This window comes from Salvelinus namaycush, unplaced genomic scaffold (genome assembly GCF_016432855.1).
Source record: "Salvelinus namaycush isolate Seneca unplaced genomic scaffold, SaNama_1.0 Scaffold2668, whole genome shotgun sequence".
NCBI classification, from domain to species: Eukaryota; Metazoa; Chordata; class Actinopteri; order Salmoniformes; family Salmonidae; genus Salvelinus; species Salvelinus namaycush.
The window spans coordinates 15,863-23,568 of NW_024059528.1; positions in this window are offsets into that span (position 1 = coordinate 15,863).

Genomic DNA, 7,706 nt, shown 5'->3' on the forward strand with positions numbered 1-7,706 from the left:
GTCTTCTAATGTACAGGAAGTAGTCTACACGCCATCAGTCTTCTAATGTACAGGAAGTAGTCTACACATCATCAGTCTTCTAATGTACAGGAAATAGTCTACACACCATCAGTCTTCTAATGTACAGGAAGTAGTCTACACATATCAGTCTTCTAATGTACAGGAAGTAGTCTACACATATCAGTCTTCTAATGTACAGGAAGTAGTCTGCACATATCAGTCTTCTAATGTACAGGAAGTAGTCTACACATATCAGTCTTCTAATGTACAGGAAGTAGTCTACACATATCAGTCTTCTAATGTACAGGAAGTAGTCTACGCATATCAGTCTTCTAATGTACAGGAAGTAGTCTACACATATCAGTCTTCTAATGTACAGGAAGTAGTCTACACATCATCAGTCTTCTAATGTACAGGAAGTAGTCAACACGCCATCAGTCTTGTAATGTACAGGAAGTAGTCTACATCACCTTTGAGAGTTACTGGCTCTGAGTCAAGACCCGCCATCAGTCTTCTAATGTACAGGAAGTAGTCTACACGCCATCAGTCTTCTAATGTACAGGAAGTAGTCTACACACCATCAGTCTTCTAATGTACAGGAAGTAGTCTACACACCATCAGTCTTCTAATGTACAGGAAGTAGTCTACACATCATCAGTCTTCTAATGTACAGGAAGTAGTCAACACGCCATCAGTCTTGTAATGTACAGGAAGTAGTCTACATCACCTTTGAGAGTTACTGGCTCTGAGTCAAGACCCGCCATCAGTCTTCTAATGTACAGGAAGTAGTCTACACGCCATCAGTCTTCTAATGTACAGGAAGTAGTCTACACGCCATCAGTCTTCTAATGTACAGGAAGTAGTCTACACACCATCAGTCTTCTAATGTACAGGAAGTAGTCTACACACCATCAGTCTTCTAATGTACAGGAAGTAGTCTACGCATATCAGTCTTCTAATGTACAGGAAGTAGTCTACAAATCATCAGTCTTCTAATGTACAGGAAGTAGTCTACACGCCATCAGTCTTCTAATGTACAGGAAGTAGTCTACATACCATCAGTCTTCTAATGTACAGGAAGTAGTCTACACGCCATCAGTCTTCTAATGTACAGGAAGTAGTCTACACGCCATCAGTCTTCTAATGTACAGGAAGTAGTCTACACATGACTGATGAGCGTTACACCGAGGCCTGTACTCTGGAGCAGGATCGAATTGGAGGTGGAGGGTTTGTCATGGTCTGGGTGGTGTGTCACAGCGTCATCGGACTGAGCTTGTTGTCATTGCAGACAATCTCAACGCTGTGCGTTACAGGGAAGACATCCTCCTCCCTCATGTGGTACCCTTCCTGCAGGCTCATCCTGACATGACCCTCCAGCATGACGACGCCACCAGCCATACTGCTCGTTCTGTGGGTGATTTCCTGCAAGACAGGAATGTCAGTGTTCTGCCATGGCCAGCAAAGAGCCCAGATCTCAATCCCATTGAGCACGTCCGGGACCTGTTGGATCGGAGGGTAAGGACTAGGGCCATTCACAAGTTTTTTCACAATTCCTGACATTTAATCATTTTAAAAATTCCCTTTCTTAGGCCAGTTAGGATCACCACTTTATTTTAAGATTTTGAAATGTCAGAATAATAGTAGAGAGAATGATTTATTTCAGCTTTTATTTCTTTCATCACATTCCCAGTGGGTCAGAAATGTACATTTACTCAATTAGCATTTGGTAGCATTGCATTTAAATTGTTTATCTTGGGTCAAATGTTTCAGGTAGCCTTCCATAAGCTTCCCACAATAAGTTGGGGGAACTTTGGCCCATTCCTCCTGACAGAGCTGGTGTAATTGAATCAGGTTTTGTAGGCCTCCTTGCTCGCAAACACGTTTTCATTTCTGCCCACAAATTTTCTATGGGATTGAGGTCAGGGCTTTGTGATGGCCACTCCAATACCTTGACTTTGCAGTCCTTAAGCTATTTTGCCACAACTTTGGAAGTATGCTTGGGGTCATTTTCCATTTGGAAGACCAATTTGCGACCAAGCTTTAACTTCCTGACTGATGTTCTTTGAGGCTACCCGGAAACATGTCCCAGTCTGCGTGATCAAAACAATCTTGAAGCATGGATTCTGATTGGTCAGACCAGGGTATATCCTGTTTGAGTTTCTGCCTGTAGGAAGGGAGGAGAAAAATGGAGTCGTGGTCAGATTTGTCTAAAGAAGGTCGGGGGAGGGCCTTGTATGCATCGCGGAAGGTAGAGTAGCAATGATCCAGTGTTTTACCAGCACGAGTGCTACAGTCAATATGCTGATAGAATTTAGGTAGCCTTTTTCTCAAATTTGCTCAATTTAATAAATGCAGCCTCAGGCAACTGAGTTAGGAAGGACGCCTGTATCTTTGTAGTAACTAGTTGTATTGATACACCATCCAAAGTGTAATTAATAACTTCACCATGCTCAAAGGGATATTCAATGTCAGTTTTTAATAATTTTACCCATCTACCAATAGGTGCCTTTCTTTGCGAGACATTGGAAAACCTCCCTGGTCTTTGTGGTTGAATCTGTGTTTGAAATTCACTGCTTCGACTGAGGGACCTTACAGATAGTTGTATGTGTGGGGTACAGAGATGAGGTAGTCATTCAAAAATCATGTTTATACACCATTATTGCATACAAAGTGACTCCAAGCAACTTATTATGTGACTTGTCAAGCTATGTTTTACTCCTAAATGTATTTAGTCTGGACATAACAAAGGGCTTGAATACTGACTGACTGAAGACATTTCAGATGTAAATTTTTAATACGTTGGTAAAAATGTAAAGGGTGTGAATACTTTCTGAAGGCACTGTATATTCATCATGTTAGACAATAACAAGCTGCCATGGCCAGATCTCTCTCGCTCTCATCTTTTCCTCTCTACCCCTGGTTGCTGGGTTACGGCAGGGCCCGATGCAGCTCTTGGCCGGCGGAGGCTGAGTTCTACAGATGGTCTTGTCCTTCTTCTCCTCCTCTCTCTTGTCCTCACCCCTCTTATCCATTCTCTCTCTCCCTCTTCCCTCTCTCGCTGTCCTCCTCTCGATCAATTTCTCTTTCTCTCTGTTTACATTTCATTTTGTATTCGACAGTCCCATTCTTCTCTATCACCCGCTCTCTGTTACTAAGTGAATTAAGCAACGCTTCTATCTCTCCAGCTACCCACCATAGGTTGGCTGAGGGAAGGGTTAGATATCTGATGCTGGGAGCTGGGCGTGAGTGTTTGAGTAAGAGGAAGACGTTTTTAACTAAAGATTAAACCACTTCAGTTGGAGGTGATTGATGGGTCCCCTGGTGTCTGACAGACTTACTGACAGGAGGGGAGACTGACTGGAGAGGAGACTGACTGAATGACTGACGAGACTGACTGACTGACTGGAGAGGAGACTGACTGAATGACTGACTGGAGACTGACTGACTGACTGACTGGAGAGGAGACTGACTGACTCACTGACTGGAGAGGAGACTGACTGACTGACTGACTGACTGGAGAGGAGCCTGACTGACTGACTAACTGACTGACTGACTGACTGGAGAGGAGACTGACTGACTGGAGAGGAGACTGACTGACTAACTGACTGTAGAGGAGACTGACTGACTGACTGGAGAGGAGACTGACTGGTTGACTGACTGACTGGAGAGAAGACTGACTGACTGTCTGACTGGAGAGTAGACTGACTGACTGACTGGAGAAGAGACTGACTGACTGAGTGGAGAGGAGACTGACTGACTGGACAGGAGACTGACTGACTAACTGACTGACTGACTGGAGAGGAGACTGACTGACTGACTGACTGACTGACTGGAGAGGAGACTGACTGGCTGACTGACTGACTGGAGAGAAGACTGACTGACTGTCTAACTGGAGAGGAGACTAACTGACTGACTGACTGGAGAGGAGACTGACTGACTAACTGACTGACTGACTGACTAACTGACTGACTGGAGAGGAGACTGACTGACTGACTGACTGACTGGAGAGGAGACTGACTGACTGGATTGGAGACTGACTGACTAACTGACTGACTGACTGACTGGAGAGGAGACTGACTGACTGACTGACTGGAGAGGAGACTGACTGACTAACTGACTGACTGACTGACTGACTAACTGACTGGAGAGGAGACTGACTGACTGACTAACTGACTGGAGAGGAGACTGACTGACTGACTGGAGAGGAGACTGACTGACTGACTGACTGACTGACTGACTGGAGAGGAGACTGACTGACTGGAGAGGAGACTGACTGACTGGAGAGGAGACTGACTGACTGGATTGGAGACTGACTGACTGACTGACTGACTGACTGGAGAGGAGACTGACTGACTGACTGACTGACTGGAGAGGAGACTGACTGACTGGAGAGGAGACTGACTGACTGGATTGGAGACTGACTGACTAACTGACTGACTGACTGACTGGAGAGGAGACTGACTGACTGACTGCCTGGAGAGGAGACTGACTGACTGACTGACTGGAGAGGAGACTGAATGGAGAGGAGTCTGACTGACTGACTGGAGAGCAGACTGACTGACTGGAGAGGAGACTGACTGACTGACTGACTGGAGAGGAGACTGACTGACTGACTGACTGGAGAGGAGACTGACTGACTGGAGAGGAGACTGACTGACTGGAGAGGAGACTGACTGACTGGAGAGGAGACTGATTGACTGGATAGGAGACTGACTGACTAACTGACTGACTGACTGACTGGAGAGGAGACTGACTGACTGACTGACTGGAGAGGAGACTGACTGACTGAATGACTGGAGAGGAGACTGACTGACTGACTGACTGGAGAGGAGACTGACTGACTGAATGACTGGAGAGGAGACTGACTGACTGACTGACTGGAGAGGAGACTGACTGACTGACTGACTGGAGAGGAGACTGACTAACTGACTGGAGAGGAGACTGACTGACTGACTGACTGGAGAGGAGACTGACTAACTGACTGGATAGGAGACTGACTAACTGACTGGAGAGGAGACTGACTAACTGACTGGAGAGGAGACTGACTAACTGACTGGAGAGGAGACTGACTAACTGACTGGAGAGGAGTCTGCAACAAATCCCCATCTATTCTCCACCATTATATTCTCCCTCCACCCAGCCAAACATCCCCCAGTAGACTGATGTGTCTGTTTTCCCCAGCAGACTCTCTGTCCAGGGGGTGTCCTGTCCTTCTATAGCCTCCTGTCCAGGGGGTGTCCTGTCCCTCTATAGCCTCCTGTCCAGGGGGTGTACTGTCCCTCTATAGCCTCCTGTCCAGGGGGTGTACTGTCCCTATATAGCCTCCTGTCTAGGGGGTGTACTGTCCCTCTATAGCCTCCTGTCCAGGGGGTGTACTGTCCCTCTATAGCCCCCTGTCCAGGGGGTGTACTGTTCCTCTATAGCCTCCTGTCCAGGGGGTGTACTGTCCCTCTATAGCCTCCTGTCCAGGGGGTGTACTGTCCCTCTATAGCCTCCTGTCCAGGGGGTGTACTGTCCCTCTATAGCCTCCTGTCCAGGGGGTGTACTGTCCCTCTATAGCCTCCTGTCCAGGGGGTGTACTGTCCCTCTATAGCCTCCTGTCCAGAGGGTGTACTGTCCCTCTATAGCCTCCTGTCCAGGGGGTGTACTGTCCCTCTATAGCCTCCTGTCCAGGGGGTGTACTGTCCCTCTATAGCCTCTTGTACAGAGGGTGTACTGTCCCTCTATAGCCTCCTGTCCAGGGGGTGTACTGTCCCTCTATAGCCCCCTGTCCAGGGGGTGTACTGTCCCTCTATAGCCTCCTGTCCAGGGGGTGTACTGTCCCTCTATAGCCTCCTGTCCAGGGGGTGTACTGTCCCTCTATAGCCTCCTGTCTAGGGGGTGTCCTGTACCTCTATAGCCTCCTGTCCAGGGGGTGTACTGTCCCTCTATAGCCTCCTGTCCAGAGGGTGTACTGTCCCTCTATAGCCTCCTGTCCAGGGGGTGTACTGTCCCTCTATAGCCCCCTGTCCAGGGGGTGTACTGTCCCTCTATAGCCCCCTGTCCAGGGGTTGTACTGTCCCTCTATAGCCCCCTGTCCAGGGGGTGTACTGTCCCTCTATAGCCCCCTGTCCAGGGGGTGTAATGTCCCTCTATAGCCTCCTGTCCAGGGGGTGTACTGTCCCTCTATAGCCTCCTGTCTAGGTGGTGTACTGTCCCTCTATAGCCTCCTGTCCAGGGGGTGTACTGTCCCTCTATAGCCTCCTGTCCAGGGGGTGTACTGTCCCTCTATAGCCTCCTGTCCAGGGGGTGTCCTGTCCCTCTATAGCCCCCTGTCCAGAGGGTGTCCTCTCCCTCTATAGCCTCCTGTCCAGGGGGTGTACTGTCCCTCTATAGCCTCCTGTCCAGGGGGTGTCCTGTCCCTCTATAGCCTCCTGTCCAGGGGGTGTACTGTCCCTCTATAGCCCCCTGTCCAGGGGGTGTACTGTCCCTCTATAGCCTCCTGTCCAGGGGGTGTACTGTCCCTCTATAGCCTCCTGTCCAGGGGGTGTACTGTCCCTCTATAGCCTCCTGTCCAGGGGGTGTACTGTCCCTCTATAGCCTCCTGTCCAGGGGGTGTACTGTCCCTCTATAGCCTCCTGTCCAGGGGGTGTCCTGTCCCTCTATAGCCTCCTGTCCAGGGGGTGTACTGTCCCTCTATAGCCCCCTGTCCAGGGGGTGTACTGTCCCTCTATAGCCTCCTGTCCAGGGGGTGTCCTGTCCCTCTATAGCCTCCTGTCCAGGGGGTGTACTGTCCCTCTATAGCCCCCTGTCCAGGGGGTGTACTGTCCCTCTATAGCCTCCTGTCCAGGGGGTGTCCTGTACCTCTATAGCCTCCTGTCCAGGGGGTGTACTGTCCCTCTATAGCCCCCTGTCCAGGGGGTGTACTGTCCCTCTATAGCCCCCTGTCCAGGGGGTGTACTGTCCCTCTATAGCCTCCTGTCCAGGGGGTGTATGGTCCCTCTATAGCCTCCTGTCCAGGGGGTGTAATGTCCCTCTATAGCCTCCTGTCCAGGGGGTGTACTGTCCCTCTATAGCCTCTTGTACAGAGGGTGTACTGTCCCTCTATAGCCTCCTGTCCAGGGGGTGTACTGTCCCTCTATAGCCTCCTGTCCAGTGGGTGTACTGTCCCTCTATAGCCTCCTGTCCAGGGGGTGTACTGTCCCTCTATAGCCTCCTGTCCAGGGGGTGTACTGTCCCTCTATAGCCTCCTGTCCAGGGGGTGTACTGTCCCTCTATAGCCTCCTGTCCAGGGGGTGTACTGTCCTTCTATAGCCTCCTGACCAGGGGGTGTACTGTCCCTCTATAGCCTCCTGTCCAGGGGGTGTACTGTCCCTCTATAGCCTCCTGTCCAGGGGGTGTATTGTCCCTCTATAGCCTCCTGTCCAGTGGGTGTACTGGTACATCAAGCTGCCCTACACTACAGAAACAGGAGAAAGACTAGTGTCCTGTCCAGGGGGTGTACTGGTACATCAAGCTGCCCTACACTACAGAAACAGGAGAAAGACTAGTGTCCTGTCCAGGGGGTGTACTGGTACATCAAGCTGTCTCACTACAGAAAAAGGAGATAGACTAGTTTCCTGTCCAGGGGGTGTCATGTACATCAAGCTGACTCACTACAGAAACAGGAGATAGACTAGTGTCCTGTCCAGGGGGTGTCCTGGTACATCGGGCTGCCTCACTACAGA